Here is a 17,583-nt window from a genome sequence, read left to right as displayed (position 1 = left end):
CCAATGTAAAACATTAGAAGCAAAACCTGTAAACGATACAGGAGAAGGGAATACTTCCTGGGCCCATGTTTGACTTTGGCCTATTGTGGCGTTGGGGCATTTCAACATGGAAGGACTAGGAAAGGAATCAACTAATGCGTAGGCCCAGTTTCGACCATAGGTTGAGAAGGTATTGCATTTGATGGCTTCAAGTTCTTCTTCTTGTTATTTTATTTTCTTCATTCTCAGCTTTGATTCTCGTGGTTCAATCAAATGTATGTTCAGTATCTGGGGTCGAGGGTGCGGGATTTGATTGATGGGTATGCTCCAAAGAGCCGTTGGCCTTTGCAGTTCTTAATGAAGGTAGCCCCAAGGGAAGATGGTTCCCTCAAAGGGAAAAAAAAAACATATTTGGTTTATATTCGGATCAATTAACGCAGAAATAAAAACAAAGGAAGATATGGAGATGCGGGGTATCGATCCCCGTACCTCTCACATGCTAAGCGAGCGCTCTACCATCTGAGCTACATCCCCAATTTCTTGGTTAAATCTAAGCTCGTAATATATCTTAGATATAATAATTCTGGAAATCTCACTCTCCCTTCCACTTCTCTGCTCCTCCCAACACTCCGCACTGGTACCACCGCATTCAGCTCGTTCACTTTCTATGGCACGTTTCTTTTCCTCTTCATCTTCTCAAATCCCAAACAGTTCTTTCGTCGAACACTTAGAGGACAGCGGGAACCACTCCACTTCTCCTCCCGTCGCCACCAACTCCATCCGTCGCTCAGGCCTCTACAACCTTACCTGTCGACGATTAATCTATGTTAAGAAAAAGGATGACAAGAAGCTTGTCAAGAATGGTTCAGGTTCAAGCAAGGTAAGACTGAGCAAGTGCAAGAATTTGAAGAAGGGACAAAACGGCATGAAATCAGTGAAGCTGAAGCTCAAGCAAGGTCTAAACGACACAAAAGGCTTTGAGGGAAGAGTGAAATCTTGTAATGAAACGGCAGAGTTTTGGATTGAACAATTAAATAAACTGTTTGTTGTATTGAGGGGTTAAGTGAGGCATGTGAGTATCACGTGAGAGTAATTGTATTAAGTTAGGATTAGGACACTTGTCATAAGCTTATTGGATGCGTGATCAACGGGTAGTTAGTTGGGTTCCTGCCCTTTTCTTTAGGAGTTAATTACTCTGTTTCAGTTGTATATAAACATAGAGTGTGTATTAGATAGGATTGTATTCTCATTTTCTCAATTTTCATTGAAGAAAGTTTTTCTCTCATCTTGAATTTCTTCAATTTTCTCTAGAATTTTCTTTCAATATCTAGTTATAACATAGTATCAGAGCATTAGCAAGATCAACTCAGATTGTTTTTCTTTTCTTTTTGCTTGAATTCTCTGAAATTCTTCTTGTTTTCCTTTAAAGCTTTGAAGCTCCGTCAATGGCATCCATTGAAGAAGCCTTGGATAATCAATCTTCTTCTACTATGAATGAAGATATTGTCAATCCATTCTTTCTTGATAGCACTGATAACAACACAATTCAACTAGTGTTTGAGAAGTTGATTGGAGGAAAGAACTATTTTCCATAGGCCAGATCAATGATCATTTCACTCACTGCTAAACACAAGATTGAATTTATCGATGGTACAATTCTAGTACCAGATTCAGATTCTCCACAATTCAACTTGTGGACACGATGCAACATGACAGTTCTGAGTTGGGTCATCAATTCTGTTTCACTTGGAATTGGTCCTAGCATTATGTATATAGATAATGCTAGAGCGATTTGGCTTGATCTGCATCACAGGTGTTAGGGTACTTTTTTTTACACCTAACTTTATTTGAGTACCACCTATTTATACAACTATAAATTATTGGGTTTTCCCAAACATTTTTTGGCTCTATTATTATGTTAATCACAAATATTTCATATTTCATTATCTAAATTGGGTCATGATATAAACTATCACAAAAAATCCAAAAAACTCCTATTTTATCCAATTTTATTATCATTATTTAGCTAAGCCCAAAACCGGCCATATGAACCCAATACACACATCTTATTCTATTTAAAGCCTAAGAATACCTATACTTGGCAATATTTGAAAAGCCCATAACTCAAATCCATGACAAAACAATTTTATCAATGGAATTTAAATCCATAATCAAAGCCCATGGGTTGAAGCCATGGCGATTTATTTATCCAAAACCCAATTCACATTGGCAACATCAAAAACCCAATTCTCATTGGCAATATCAAAAGTCCAACTTACGTTGACACTATTTATCAAAAGTCCAATGTTATCAATACTTAGCAAAATACTATATCATAATTATTTCACCTAAAAGTCCAATAATGAACAATACTTTAGATTTTTAAACTTATTACTATAATATTACAAGCTCATGGAATTTATGAATTATCTACTCTCAAAACCCATAGCAATCATCTTATAAAAGCTCATGGAAAGATATGATTATTAGACCCATGACATTTATTTATTTCATATTATAAACTCATGTTCACTATCCATCTTACATCACAATATTCATAATATTTATTACCAAAACTCATGGTAATTATTCATCCTACATGTCCATTATGATTATCTATAGAGAAACTCATGAAAACATCACATTATTCCATTATAGTGGTTGTTACCATATTTTTAAAACTCATGGTAAATATTATTCTCAAGAAAAATATTGGAGGTCATTATTTAGAAAAGCCCCAAAGAATATATCATTTACAAAGTAATCCATAGTAAAAATTATGAGAAGTTATTTATAGCCCATGGGAATTAATACCCAAAATCTATCATAAATATTTATTAAAGCTTATAGATTCATTTTATTTCTACTAACAATTAAAGCCCATGAGGAGTAAAAAATCCATGGCAAAACATGTCTTTAATGTCCATTTTATAGGCCTAAGAATCTCATGGAGAAGGGAGCAAGCCCAAGCAAAGAAAGGGCCATGTGGCCCAACTAAAAGTGCTGAAATGGAGCAAAGTTCTAGTCCAAAAAGGTCCCAGCAAGAGGCTTGAAGGTGGGCAACCAACCCTTGTTCACCCCTAACCAAAGAAACAATTAGAGACCCCTACAAGAGAACCAAGCCTTTGAGGATGAACTAGGGGTTGTCCCGTCAGTTTTCTGCCACCCTCTACCTGACGTGAACAGTGCCTAAGGGCTGTCATATCAGCTGAAGTCAAAAGGATGATGGGATTCCATCATCTTCTTCAAGACTGCACCTTTAGTGGAAGGGGAGCTGAAACCAAGTCATCCAAACTTCAACAAATTGATGTTATAAATATTAAAAATGTTCAAGACGTGATTCATGTCCCAAGCCCATGAATCCTAAAGGGGAAAAATTGGGAACATGTGGATTGGAGGGCAAAAAGGGATCTCCAACGGAATCCCCTGAAGTGAACTTAGAGCTTGACACCTGGCTTGGGGTGTTGAATCTTACTTCTTGGGAGTCCAAATCTCAGTTGTAACATTAGGATTCGCTCTTGATACACGCCTCAATCACATTGATTAAGCTCGGCCCTAGAAAACATGGCATTTAATGCAAAGCACTCTAAAATCTCATCATTACCCAAAGAAGCAAGGCAGCCCCAAAAGCAAATCTCCCATTTTTAGGCCAAATCCAAGTTATTAATGCAGCTGTTTGGCTCCCCTGAATCAAGCTTACGTTTTTTTTGGATTCTTGTTAATTAATACTTCTTTAAAACTCCATTATAAAAGAAAAAGCATCTCAGCTTACAAAGGGGGGAACTACTCCTTCTGAAATTCTTGATCTATTTGCCATTTTACTAGTGGTTTAGCTCTCTTTAAGCTCACTACTCATCCCCTTCAGCCCACACTCATCTAACCTCAGGTATTCTTTTCTTTCCTTTACACAATCATAGCTTATAAATGTCTCCCAATTAGTCACAAACAGCTACCCCCTCTGAAACTCTTGATTTATTTGCCATTTTACTTGTGGTTTAGCTCTCCTTAAGTTCAACACTCATTCCCTTTTAGCCCACTACTCACTAAAGCCTTAACCTTAATGTTAATCACATCCCACTCACTCAGCACAGCCCATATTACCTCATTCATGCCTTATGCACACATACTCATCAAAATCTTAGTTTAATACTTGTTGCACTGAGCTGGGATCTCTCTCTCCCTTCATTCTATCCTATTTTTCCTCTTGTATTTGTAATTATAAAGCCTTTAATCCTTGTTTAGTATTTTTATGATGAAGGCCATAAGGCCATAATATTTTGGAAACTATGGAAGTTTTCCCTTATGTTGACTTAATAATAATAAGGAAAACATATTATTTTTACCATGTAAACACACTTATTAACCTAAAATTACCCTACCACTGGAGATAATAACGTACCACTAGATGACTGATTTGAACTATGATGCTATAAAAGGACTAAGAATATAACAAACTAACAACAGTAACGTGTTTATTGTGCTTTAGTGTTGTCTTCTTGTTAGGGTGCAGCCTTCATGTCTTGCTTGGGCGGGCTTACACGACACCGAAAGCCTTTGGGGTTTTTTTCTAGGGCCCATCGTTGAGTTTCAGCTTGGCTACCTCATATTCTATTTGGGAACATCCAAAATTTTCCCCTCAACAATAGGTTCTCTCAGAAAAGTGGACCTAGAAATTTTGAGCTTCAAAAGGAATCTACCTATCTTGTACAAGGCCAATTTTCTGTGGAGGAATACTATACCAAGTTTAAGGCTTTGGTTGATGAATTGGCCAACTACCAATCAAGTCCTTACTGTAAGTGTCCTTGCACTTGTGGAGCTCAAAGGATCACTTCAGATCTTGGTGATCATGATCAAGTAATGAGATTCTTGATGGGATTAAATGATTCCTATTCTACAATTAGAGGTTAGATTCTATATGAGCCTCTACTTGACATCAACAAAGTTCTTTCCTTGATCTTGCAAGAAGAAAAGCAAAGAAGCTTTAAGAATGGAGATTTCACTGGTTCTGCCATAGCTCATCCCATTAAAGCCACAACATTGTACTCTAATGCCAACTCTGGATCTAAGAACAATAATCATGGTGGAAAGGGAAATTCTAAAAAAGAAGGACCAATTTGTACCTACTGTGGTAAAATTGGGCATATAGTAGACAAGTGCTATAGACTCCATGGTTTTCCTCCAAGATTCAAGTTCAAGAACAAGTCCTTGGCAAATCAAGTTTCTTGCAACCAGATGCCATCTTTAGGGAATCAGTTCAACATTCAGACCACTGAAGATTCAATTCCTACATTTCTATAATGTCCAATTAGCAAGTCACAGTGTGAGCAACTCCTTACTTTCCTCAACTCTCAGACAGTGAATGAGCATCCTTCTTCACACATAGTTTCTCCACAAGCAGCTATTGTGACCACTGCAGGACCAAGCACATCTCAACCCCTAGCCTTGAGTGCTTCTTCATTTGATTACCTGAACAATTTTTCAGGTAAGGCATTTTGTTCATCTTCTTTCTTGCTTCCAAATTCCACTATTTTCATTGTTAGAGTGGTAAATAGGTTTGCTTTTGCAAACACAGATTGGATCATTGGAACAAGAGCCACTGATCACATGGTTCATTCCATTTCTGTGTTTAGCTCTATTACTTGTGTGTCCAATACCTATGTTTACTTACCTAATGGTGAAAGGGCTTTAGTGACTCATGTAGTGACTGTTCATCTTATAGAAAAATTGATACTCACTAATGTGTTGTGTATTCCATCTTTTACTTTTAACCTCATTTTTGTTAGTCATCTTAATAAATCCTTGACTTGTTGTCTTATCTTTCTTGGTTCATTTTGCTTTATTCAAGATCTTTCTCTTTGGAGCACGATTGGTCTGGGTAGAGAGCAAATGGACTTTATTTGTTGGACAACAAGTTCAAGATGTTATCTCCAATTCTAGCTACTTCTTCTTTCTGTTAGTCAGTTTGTACTCAGCCAAATATATGGCATTTTCATTTAGGGCATCCTTCAAGAGGTAAACTTGACCTTTTGAATAAAGTTGTCCCTTTTGTACAGCGTAATAAGGCTGCTTATTGTGACATTTGTCCAATTGCTAAGCAAAAAAGATTAGAAATGGCAACGGGTCGGGTTTGGGCTGGGTTTCTTTATGCTCGAACTTGAGCCGTGGGTCTATACTTGTTACCTGAACCCGGCCCATTTAATAAATAGGCTTTTTTATTTGCACCTAGACTCGCCCCGCCGGGTCCTGTGGGCCCCACGAGCCCCATCTCGTAATGCTCGGCCTAGAATCACAATTCACAAACACTCAGAATCACAAACATAGCCTCATCACAATTCACAAACCCAAACTCACAAACACAAAAATCACAAAATCACAAACAAAAATCATAGAAATCATTGAATATACATGTAATGAACCCAAAAATTAAATAAAAAAAATTACAACATTTTCTTGGCTATTTTCTTGCCATCCAAATGGATGCCAAGATCTAAATCATCTAACAAACCAATCCATACCCAAAATCCAACAAATCCCAAAAATTTTGTAAACCCAAAAGGAAAAGTAGCAAATCTAAAAAACCCACCAACAAAACACAAAAAAAAAAAAAAACCTAACAAATTGTCAGATCGGTGATTGCTGTTGGCGGAGTGGTGTGGGATCAGCGATAGTGAGAGTTTTGACTTGTCGGCGGCGAGGACTTGAAATGATTCGTCGGTGAAGAATGTTTTTTCTTGGATCTTGTTTTTTGGGCTTGGTTGGAGCTGTGGTGGTGAGAAGAGAAGAGAGTGAGTGAGGCTTGGTTGTGGTTGTGGTGGTCAGAAAAGAGGAGAGTGAGTGAGAGTGAGAGTGGGAGAGGAGAGTGAGAGAGAGGGAAAGGGAGAGGAAAGTGGGCGGCTGGGCTGGATGAGATGAAATGAAATGTTAGGGTTTATAAGTGTTAGGGTCAGGCAGGGTACTTACAGGTCGGCTAACAATTGCCATCCCTAAAAAAGATTGCCTTTTACTTCTAGTACTCATGTTTCTGAATTTCCTTTTGCTCTTATTCATTGTGATCTATGGGGTCCCTTTTCCATTCCTACAGTGCATGATTATAGATATTTTCTCACAATAGTTGATGATTTTTCTAGATGCATTTAGGTCAGAAACTCAGTTGTTGTTATCTCCGTTCTATGCACTAGTTGAAACACAATTCAACAAGAAAATTAAATGTATTAGAACAGATAATGGAACTGAATTCTTAATGAAAGATTTCTTTAAATCCAAGGGCATTATTCATCATTTAAGTTGTGTTGAGACACCTCAACAAAACTCTATTGTAGAAAGAAAACACCAGCATATATTGAATGTTGCAAGAGCACTTAGATTTCAATCCAATATTCCTTTGGAGTATTGCGGACATTGTGTTCTTACAACAATATATCTTATCAACAAAACCCCATCTTCAGTCCTTTCCAACAAAACTCCCTATGAGGATCTTTTTGGACATCTTCCTTCTTTTTCACATCTAAGAGTTTTTGGTTGTCTTTGCTATGTTTCCACTTTACCTCATAACAGAAACAAGTTTTCACCAAGAGCCACTAAATGTGTTTTCTTGGGATATCCTTTTGGAGTCAAAGGTTACAAAGTTATGGATCTTGACACACATTCAGTTTTTGGTTTCTAGAGATGTTTAGTTTCATGAGTCAATATTCCCTTTTCAATCTCCAAATTCCACATTTCCTTCCCCATCTACCTATTTTGATGCTTCCTTGCCTGTTTTGCCTACTCCTTTAGCTGATGATCATACCAGCCCTTTTCTTATACCTCATGTGGTTCCTAATAGCACCCCTGCCACATCTATTGCAGATTGTACTAATTCTGTAGAACCTTCCCTTATTCCACCTACTGATTCCACTCTTGAACTACCTGTTTCTTTTGATTCCTCTTCTCTTCCCTTGAGAAAGTCCACTAGAATCCATAAGGCTCCTTCTTACTTACAAGATTATGCTTGTAATTTGCTTGTTAGTAAGCCTTCCCCAGGTGCTCCTTATGATATCAACCAGTGCATTTCTTATGCAAACATGAGTGCTTCCCACAAAGCCTTTGTTTTTGTTGCAAGTGTTGAGATTGAGCCATAATTTTTCCTTCAAGCAGTTGTTTTTAAGGCTTGGCAACAAGTTATGGATAAGGAAATTTTTGCCTTGGAGCTTAGCCACACTTGGGATGTTATACCTTTGCCTAGTGGCAAGACACCTATAGGGTGCAAATGGGTTTACAGAATAAAATATAATTCAAATGGTTCAGTTGAAAGATATAAAGCAAGATTGGTGGCTAAAGGGTATACTCAGCAGGAGGGGTTAGATTGCTTAGAAACTTTTTCTCCAGTTGCCAAATTTGTCTTAGTTAGGGTGCTTTTATGTATTGCTGCTGTGAAAGGTAGGGGTTTACATCAATTAGATGTAAATAACACTTTCTTACATGGGGATTTACATGAGGAAGTGTACATGACTTTGCCACAGGAGTTTCACAGCAAGGGGGATTGTCTTGCATCTGGTAATGGTAGGCCACTTGTTTGTAGATTGAGAAAATCCATTTATGGCTTGAAGAAAGCTAGCAGACAGTGGCATGCTAAGCTATTTGCCACCATCATAGGACTTGGTTTTGTCCAATCCAAATCAGATTATGCACTTTTTGTTCATTCCAAAGGCTCTTGTTTTACATCCCTCTTGGTATATGTTGATGATATTCTAATTACAGGGAATGATTTTAAGTGTGTTGCAGATTTGAAGAAGCTTCTTGATACAAAATATGGTATAAAATATTTGGGTGCTCTAAAGTACTTCTTGGGGCTTGAGGAAACCAAAAGTGCAAAAGGTATTAGTCTCAATCAAAGGAAGTATGCTTTGGAAGTTTTACAAGATTCTGGCATGCTAGGGTGCAAACCAATGAAAATTCCTATGGAGCAGGATCTCAAGTTGTCCAGCGATGAAGGTGCCTTGATTGGAGAGCCTTCCTTGTATAGAAGGTTGATAGGAAGACTAATGTATCTAACATTGACTAGGCCTGACATATGCTATGCAGTTAATAGGTTGAGCCAATTCTTAAGTGCACCTAGGCAACCTCACATGTTGGCTGCACAAAGGGTGTTACAATACATTAAAGGAACTCCAGGTCAAGGGATTTACTTTCCAGCAGATTCAAACTTTCAATTAAAGGCTTTCTGTGATGCAGACTGGGTAGGTTGCCCAGATACTAGAAAATCCTTGACTGGTTATTGTGTCTTCCTTGGAAATAGCTTAATATCTTGGAGATCAAAGAAGCAAACAACTGTTTCTAGGTCTTCAGCAGAAGCTGAATATAGAGCTATGGCATCAACCTGTTGTGAGATCACTTGGTTATTTTACTTGCTTGAAGATTGTTGAGGGTCATTTTTGAGAATCCAAGTAGAAAGAAGAAAGCCCAATGACAAGGGTAGCAAAGAATTGGCAAACAGATAGCAAAACTATTAGGTCCAAGCGACAGGAATAATGGATCACAGGCCCATGAAATAAACAAATGGGTCTTGAAGAGACAAGGGGGCTTAAAGGATACCGGAAAGAGAGAAATAGCATACCTATGGGCAGTATATGATATAGAAAAGTAAAAAAGGGCCACCGTAGGCCTAAAGTAATGCAAACAAAGAAAGTAAGGGGTTAATGGCAGGCCCATGAACCCCAAGGATGAGAATAAGGTAATTGGGCCAATGAAGCCCAATGAAGTTAGTAAAAGCCCATGAGAATGCAGAGTTAGTAAAAGGGTCAAGGAAGCCCAAAGAAAGCAAATGGGCCAAGGATATCCAAGAGAAAGACAAAAGGGACACAGGAGCCCATAAGTAGGAAAACCAATGGCCATGCCAAGCCACTGGGGGAAAGAGTGAACGGCTGGCCTAAAGAGGCCCAGCAGGATTGAGTCATTACAGTAGGAATGACAGAGTAATATGGTAGGAAATGAGGGCAATCAAGAAATGGGCCGAAAGAAATGTAAGGCCCAGTATCAAATAAAGCCTAGCTCCTAAGGGGAGCGGGAAATCGAAAAGCAGCTCACATAAAAGGTCAAAGAAAACGGACGGTAAACTATGCAGGCAAGCCTTCAGACCATGGCAGGCGAATGAGCAGCAGACAGATTTTGGACACACATGAAAGGGAGGCGCGCGCAAGGTCCAGGCACCATCAGCCTGTACCCAGCCAATATAGGATATGGTAAGGTTGTGGGTCAGAGGTAAGAGGGCATGGTTTGGTGGTGGTGCGAGGGGAAAAATCTATTTTTGAGGTTCCGGCTCAGGCTTTTTTGGGAGAAGTCTCCTACTGAGATGTCATACTACCCAAAAGAAGTAAGCTGAGTTGGAACCACTAAGTGTATGCCATGAGGGATAGGGAGAGAGAAAGAACTCAGACCGTAGCAAGAATGGGTGCCACGACAGATAGACAAACAAAATACGCTTTTTTGTTTAGTGATAGGGGGTGGCACACAGACGGACTAGTGGTGGTCAACTGGTACACCCAGACCAGACAAAGGAGGTTAATGGCTAAAACAGTAAAATTCAGTCACAGCAGGCACTATAAAAAGAGAACCTTGTCGTTAAACAAGGGGGAGAACAACAACGGGAACCATAACTAAGGAATAGAAATTCGAAAAGATATACCAAGAAACAGAAAGAAATGAGTGTGAGGGAAAGGAAGAAAAGAGAACAACCAAAAAGAAAATAGATAGAGAGTTAGAACGGTAGACATGCACCAATAGATTAATTCCCTCTCTTCCTCACAAGATCCTGCTCTCTGTCAAAACCAAGAGGAGTCCTTTGTGCATCAACCATTCAAGTCCGTTTCCCTCAAGGTAGTTTATTTCCATGGCAAGACTTTCCTGAAAGATTAATTGCGTTGAGAAGAAACGTTCTTTCCTCTCTGGTTTTGCTCCTGTGGACCAGATTTTAATCTGACTTCTTCATCTTTTGATTAATCCATATATATTGCCATTTGTTCCCTTTGTTCTTTTCTAAAAGTAATTATTATTACTGTGATTATGTTTCTTAGGGATCATTTGGTCATTTTCTATTAAAGTAGCCAGGATATTTTATCTTGTTATTATTATGTTTGTCTGTCACAACTTATCTGAAACAACTTTGCCTGCCGCAAGCATGTTTCTGGCAAATAAGTCATAGTTTGCGTGCAAGCCGGACCAAATTGAGTTGCAGTTAGACTGGTCCCAACTTCCTTACCCAGAAAAACTTGGGCCTACTGTAGCAAGAAGCAGCCCAACACTACAATCAAGGCCCACCACTTTACAAAGATTTTAGAATTCAACATACTAAGGCGGCACTCATGTATTGTGATAACAAGACAGCATTGCACATTGTTGCAAATCCTATGTTTCATGAAAGGACGTAGCATATTGAAATAGATTGTCATTTGATTAGAGAGAAGATACAAGTAGGAATGATTAAGACCTTCCATGTAAGGATTGATCTTTAGCTAGCAGATATCTTTACCAAGGCACTTGGGTTACCTGTTTTTATGAATTTAGTGAGTAGATTGGGTTTGATAAATGTTTTCAATACATGCACAAATTATCCTAAACCATTCCAAGACTCATTAGCTGTGCCTACTTTAGAAACAACTCTGGTCTTGAGAGGGATTGTTAAGAAAAAGGATGAGAAGAAGGTTGTCAAGAATGGTTTAGTTCAAGCAAGGTAAGATTGAGCAAGTGCAAGAATTTGAAGAAGGGACAAAACGGCATGAAATCAGTGAAGCTGAAACTCAAGCAAGGTCTAAACGACACAAAAGGCTTTGAAGGAAGAGTGAAGTCTTGTAATGAAACGGCAGAGTTTTGGATTGAACAATTAGATAAACTGCTTGTTGTATTGAGAGGTTAAGTGAGGCATGTGAGTATCACGTGAGAGTAATTGTATTCATTTAGGATTAGGACACTTCTCATAAGCTTATTGGATGTGTGATCAATGGGTAGTTAGTTGGGTTCCTGCCCTTTTCTTTAGGAGTTAGTTACTCTGTTTCAGTTGTATATAAACGCAGAGTGTGTATTAGTTAGGATTGTATTCTCATTTTCTCAATTTTCAGTGAAGAAAGTTTTTCTCCCATTTTGAATTCCTTCAGTTTTCTCTAGAATCTTCTTTCAATTTCCAGTTTTAACAATCTAAAAACTTTTGCATGGTTTCTAGTGGTAGTTGCTCAACACGTACATGTATTAGGTTCACAATATGCTTAATGTTTAATGTTTGATGTTTGTTAAAGGGAGTTCAAATCTTCTATCCCACTCTTCCTGCTCCACTATATACTCCACAAATAAAAATATGCCACGTGTCCATCTAATTAAATGCTAAATTTATACCTTCTATTATTTCAATTTCCTAAATATGATGGGTTATTTATTTATTTATTTTAGGAAATTGAAATAATAGAATACATAAATTTAGCATTTAATAAAGTATATGGACAGATGGCATGTTTTTATTTGTGGAGTATATAGTGAAATAGGAAGAGTGAGATAGAAGATTTGGACTCTGTTAAAGGAGGAACATTATTGTTATGAAAAATGTTAAAGCTATTATCAATTTATTACAAAAGGCATATAAAATAGTGTGATAATGAATGGAAATGATGATACTTATATTAATTAATGTACCGTGGTGGAGTTAGAAAATTTTTCCGCAAAGATCAGCTAAATATAAAAAAAAAAATTATTTAATTATGGAGAAAGACAAATTGTATACCAGCGGTTATTTTGACAACATGTCCATTTTGTGATTAAAAATCTTGAATTACTGTCTAGTGTATGGTTATGTTGCTAGATTAAATTGTGTAATTATTATCAACTATTAAAAAAAAATTTTTGAGTTGTTTAATTTTCTGCTATTTGTTCATATGCACAATTATAAATTGATTGGCTTAGGTTTAACATATAATATGCCCAGCTTGTGGGTGTGATATGTTGAAATAATGTGAATCAAGTTTTACAGCAAAGGTTTCTCCCAAAAAAAAAAAAAAAAAAAAAAAAGTTTTACAGCAAATGGACCTAAATATGTCATGGGTATAGTATATTATAGTCTGCCACCTTATGAAACTTTAATACAATCCTAAAAAAATAACTAATATGGTATTGATAATTCACTGGTTATTAGTGTATATGCAGTAAAAGTATGCAGTGAACCAGCAACGTTGTGCATACAATGTTTCTCCTGTCTGATCTCTCTCTCTCTCTCTCTCGCTTTCTCTTTTAGTTAAACTTTTTTTTTTTGGTGCCCTGTAATTTTAAAAGGAAATCTTTTTGGTGTATTTTTTTTTTTTTTGGTAAAAAGGAAAGTATATTAAAGAAACTAGCAAGGAGCCAAGCCAATAGGACAGAGCCTATTACAAGCCACACCCAGGCAGTCTTTTGTTACAAAAGGAGTCAAACCCACAGGAGGGTTAGAATGGACAACAAAGTCCAGATGTTGCGAGAGACCTAAGCTAGCTAATCTGTCTGCACAAATATTCGCCTCGCGATAGACATGCCTAAAGCGGAGGTTGGGAATTTGACTCGCCAAGAGCTTACAATCATCAAACAGGGGAGATATCACCAAGTTACTATAAGATGGACTAACAAAAGCATCAACCAAAGCCTTGGCATCAAGCTCAACAATGACAGCGGGAAGCTTCATCTGACAGCAAAGGAGCAAACCATCCCGGAGCGCCCAGATTTCAGCTGTGAAGCTATTTACTGTGCCCAATTTCCTAGTGAATCCTATCACCCAGTTGCCCCTTTCATCTCTGATCAAGCCTCCCCCTGCTGCCGAACCCAAAGAAGCATTAGAGGATGCATCAGTGTTAAGCTTCAACCAGCCTAACTCCGGCTTCTCCCACCGGATCTGTCTCACAACCACACACTTGTTACGAGCAGGCTGCGCAGCACACAGAAAGAACTCCGAAGCTTGAGTAGAAATAATTTTGAAGAGATGAGGATTTAATCTCTTGCTTGCAAAGACAATTTGGTTCCTCTATTTCCAAATCAACCAGAGAGCAAAAGAGAATAAGATGTTCCAGGGAATACCTGTTGTATTTTGAGAGGATTTGAGATTTGCATTCGTTATAAGCTATTCTCTGATACCTTGGGAGAAAAAATTAGTTTGAAGGCAATGAGTACCTAACTTGAGCCAAATAGACTTAATCATCCTGCAATCCCGTAAGGCATGGGTGATAGATTCGGATTCTAAGTGGCAAACCGGGCAGGTGGTATCAAGAGGAATCCCCCTGTTGGCTAGGCAATCTTTGACACTTATACTGTGGTGCATACATTTCCAAATGAAAATTTGAATTCTAGGTAGAGTAGGTAACTTCCAAATCCAAGAACCTGAAAAAGACTCATCATTCATCAAGCTAGTGGCAAGTAAATATGCACTCTTCATATCAAACCCTCCCTTAGGAGAGAATTTCCAAGCCACCTTATCACTACATCTAGCTACCAGGGGAGTGGGAACAGCCAGAATATCATTTCTCACTTCCTTTGGGAGAACAAAAGGGATAGCTGCCCAATTCCAACCATTCAAAGACAAGACATTTTTTACCTGCAAATCAGAAGCAGCCTGAGGGATAGGACCTTGGATGCAGGATCTAATAGGCCCAAGGTTCGACCAACAATCCGTCCAAAAGTTAAGAGTACTTTCATGACCCGGGATCCACTTAACTCCTTTTTTGAAAGTCTCCTCACCTCTCTTGATACCTTTCCAAATAGGGGAGCAAGGGAGGTTAGCAGCATTCCTAGAGTTAACTCTCTGTCTGTTGCAATATTTGAACTTCATCACCTTGGCCCAAAGGTCATTATTCCCTGAATGAAGCCTCCAATTCAGCTTGGCCAGCAGAGCTGTATTTCTACCTCTAGAAGATTGCAGCCCCAGACCACCTGCATCCTTGGGTTTTGTAACTTCCTTCCAATTTACCCAGTGCATCTTCCTAGTTTGGTCAGTAGAACCCCAAAGGAAGTTTCTATTAACTCTATCAATGCCGTTAAGAATTTTACTAGGAAGATCCACATATTGCATGGCATAGTTAGGAACGGTAGCGGAAGAGGCGTGAATGAGGACCAGCCGACCAGCCATGGAGAGGAGGTTAGCTTTCCAGCCAGCAAGCTTTCTCTTGACTCTATCTAGAACGAAGCCAAAATCATGACTCCGAGCCCCTGGGTGTTTTAAAGGGAAGCCCAAGTAATTACCAAGATTTGAGGTTGATCTGAAACCAAGGATGCTAGACAGAGAATCTCTTTGAACAGGATCCACATTTGGAGAGAAGAAAATGCGAGACTTAGCTTCACTGACATTCTGCCCAGATCTGGAGCAAAATTCTTGAAGAACATCACTGATGGCATGGCAATTTTCCTGATCAGCACTAGCAAAAAGAACCAGGTCATCCGCGAAAAAGAGGTGCGAAAAGGAGGGTCCACTCCTCGAAGCTTTCACCGGAGACCAAAGCTTAGCGGCACATTTCTCCTCAATAAGATGGCCCAAAAATTCCATGCACATAATAAAGAGGTACGGGGACAAGGGGTCACCTTGCCTAATGCCTCTAGTGGGGTTGAAAGATTCGAGACAGCCACCATTAAAGAGCAAAGAAGTTGACACCGAAGAAACACAATTCATGATCAACTCAATGAGCTTCTCAGGAAAGTTGAAATAGCTTAGCATATCCCGGATAAAACTCCATTCAATCTTGTCATAGGCCTTTTCAAGATCAATTTTGACTGCCATATAACCTTTTCTGCCCTTAGCTCTCCCTATAGTGTGGACAAGCTCCTGGACAATAACAACATTGTCTGCTCCTCTTCGGCCCGGAACGAAAGCCGCTTGGTAAGGAGAGACAAGGTTTTCCAAATGCGGTCTAATACGAGCAACAATTATCTTAGAAATGATCTTATAAACCGAGTTGCAAAGACTTATGGGTCTGAAATTACCAATGGTTTCGGGGCCTTGGATTTTTGGAATCAGGACAATAAGGGTTTTATTAAGGTAGGTAGGTATCTTACTGGTAGTGAAAGCTCTCAAAACCTCTTCCTTCACTGAATCCCCAACCAGAAGCCAAAAGCGTTGGAAAAAACCCGCATGGAGACCATCCGGACCCGGGGCCTTATACGGTTTCATGGACCAAAGAGCATTCTTAATTTCCTCGGGGGTGACCAAGGCACCAATGGAATTTTTATCCTCATCTGAAAGACGCACTTTCCAGCGAGCATCATGAATAGGGAGCCGAGAGGCTTCCACCTGCGACGTGGTATACAGGGAAGTGAAACCCCTCCTAAAATACTCCATAACTTCTCTTTCCTCAGTAATCCATCTCCCCCCCTCATCTTTGACTGAGGCAATATGATTTCTTTTCCTTCTTGCAAGGGCCGACACATGAAAGAAGGAGGTGTTTCGGTCCCCTTGAACCATCCAGTTAATCCTGGACTTCAACATCCACAGATCCCTTTCTTGATCCAACACTGCCTCAAGCTCCTGATGCAGCTGATTCTCAAGATTAATAAGAAAGGTGCACGGTTGGTTGGACAAGGCTTTCTGTGTGCCATAGATTCTAGCCATAATACGCCTCTTTTTCTGGTGAATATTCCCGAAATGCTCCCTGTTCCAAGTGGTAGCCTCCCTAGAAAACCTATCAATAGACTCAGCCAAATTCCTATTTCTGCCCCACGCACTTGAAACAATATTGGGAAAAGATAAATCTGAGAGCCAGAAATCCTGAAATCTAAAAGGCCTATTTAGGTACATTGCTTTGTGAGGGAGGGTTTCCATGAGAACTGGGCAGTGGTCGGAATGACAGCGGGGGAGATGAGTAATTTTAGCCTCCGGATAAAGAACACACCAATCCGGGTTACAGAAAAATCTATCAATCCTTTCTAAGATGAGATTATTGATATCTCTCTTATTTGTCCAGGTAAACCTTAGGCCAGAAAACCCCATATCCACCATACTACAAACATCCAGGCAATCTTTGAAAGCCAGAGACCTATTTATGCTAACACCCCTGCCCCCAAATTTATCTTCTTCAATCAACGGTTCATTAAAATCTCCTGCCATAATCCACGGCTTATTATGTAAATCCGCTACCTTAGCTAAATTACTCCATAAAAGGCTTCTTTCCTCAGTCCTAGGACTAGCGTAAACAGCAGACAAAATCCAGGATAAGTTTGAAGCACGTACCTTAACTTCAACGTGGATCTCTTGTTCTGTTTTTGCAAGAGCCTCAACTACCACTTTATCATCGTTCCACAAAAGCCATAGCCCACCAGATAGCCCAATCGTGTTAGTATGAATGGCCCCATCGAACGGTAGCCTGTCTGTGATCTCTTTTGCTCTACTACCCCCCAGCTTGGTTTCCATGACAACAAGGATGGCTGGATCATGCCTTCGAGTTAACTCATGAATGTAGCCCTGAAAATAAGGTTTCAAGGCACCTCTACTATTCCAGATTAAGATATTCATAGTGAGAGGTTGGGGAGGTGGAGGAAGGAGATCAAACAGTGGAAGGGACTCCATCCCCTTCCTCCGAAGCCATACGCTCATCTCCCACATCTTCATAATCCGAACCTTCTCTAGAACCAAGATCGGAT

General features: G+C 39.2%; 1 non-coding gene across 1 annotated transcript; it reads right to left on the bottom strand.

The window, feature by feature from the left end:
• Positions 1-440: 440 nt before the first annotated feature.
• On the bottom strand, positions 441-513 carry TRNAA-AGC (transfer RNA alanine (anticodon AGC)). The gene has a single exon. It is a non-coding gene; the product is annotated as a tRNA-Ala (tRNA).
• Positions 514-17,583: the final 17,070 nt, after the last annotated feature.

Source organism: Quercus robur, chromosome 2, assembly GCF_932294415.1.
Source record: "Quercus robur chromosome 2, dhQueRobu3.1, whole genome shotgun sequence".
Taxonomy (NCBI): Eukaryota; Viridiplantae; Streptophyta; class Magnoliopsida; order Fagales; family Fagaceae; genus Quercus; species Quercus robur.
The sequence above is the reverse complement of the archived record's forward strand: the minus strand, read 5'-3'. Positions and strand labels throughout refer to the sequence as shown.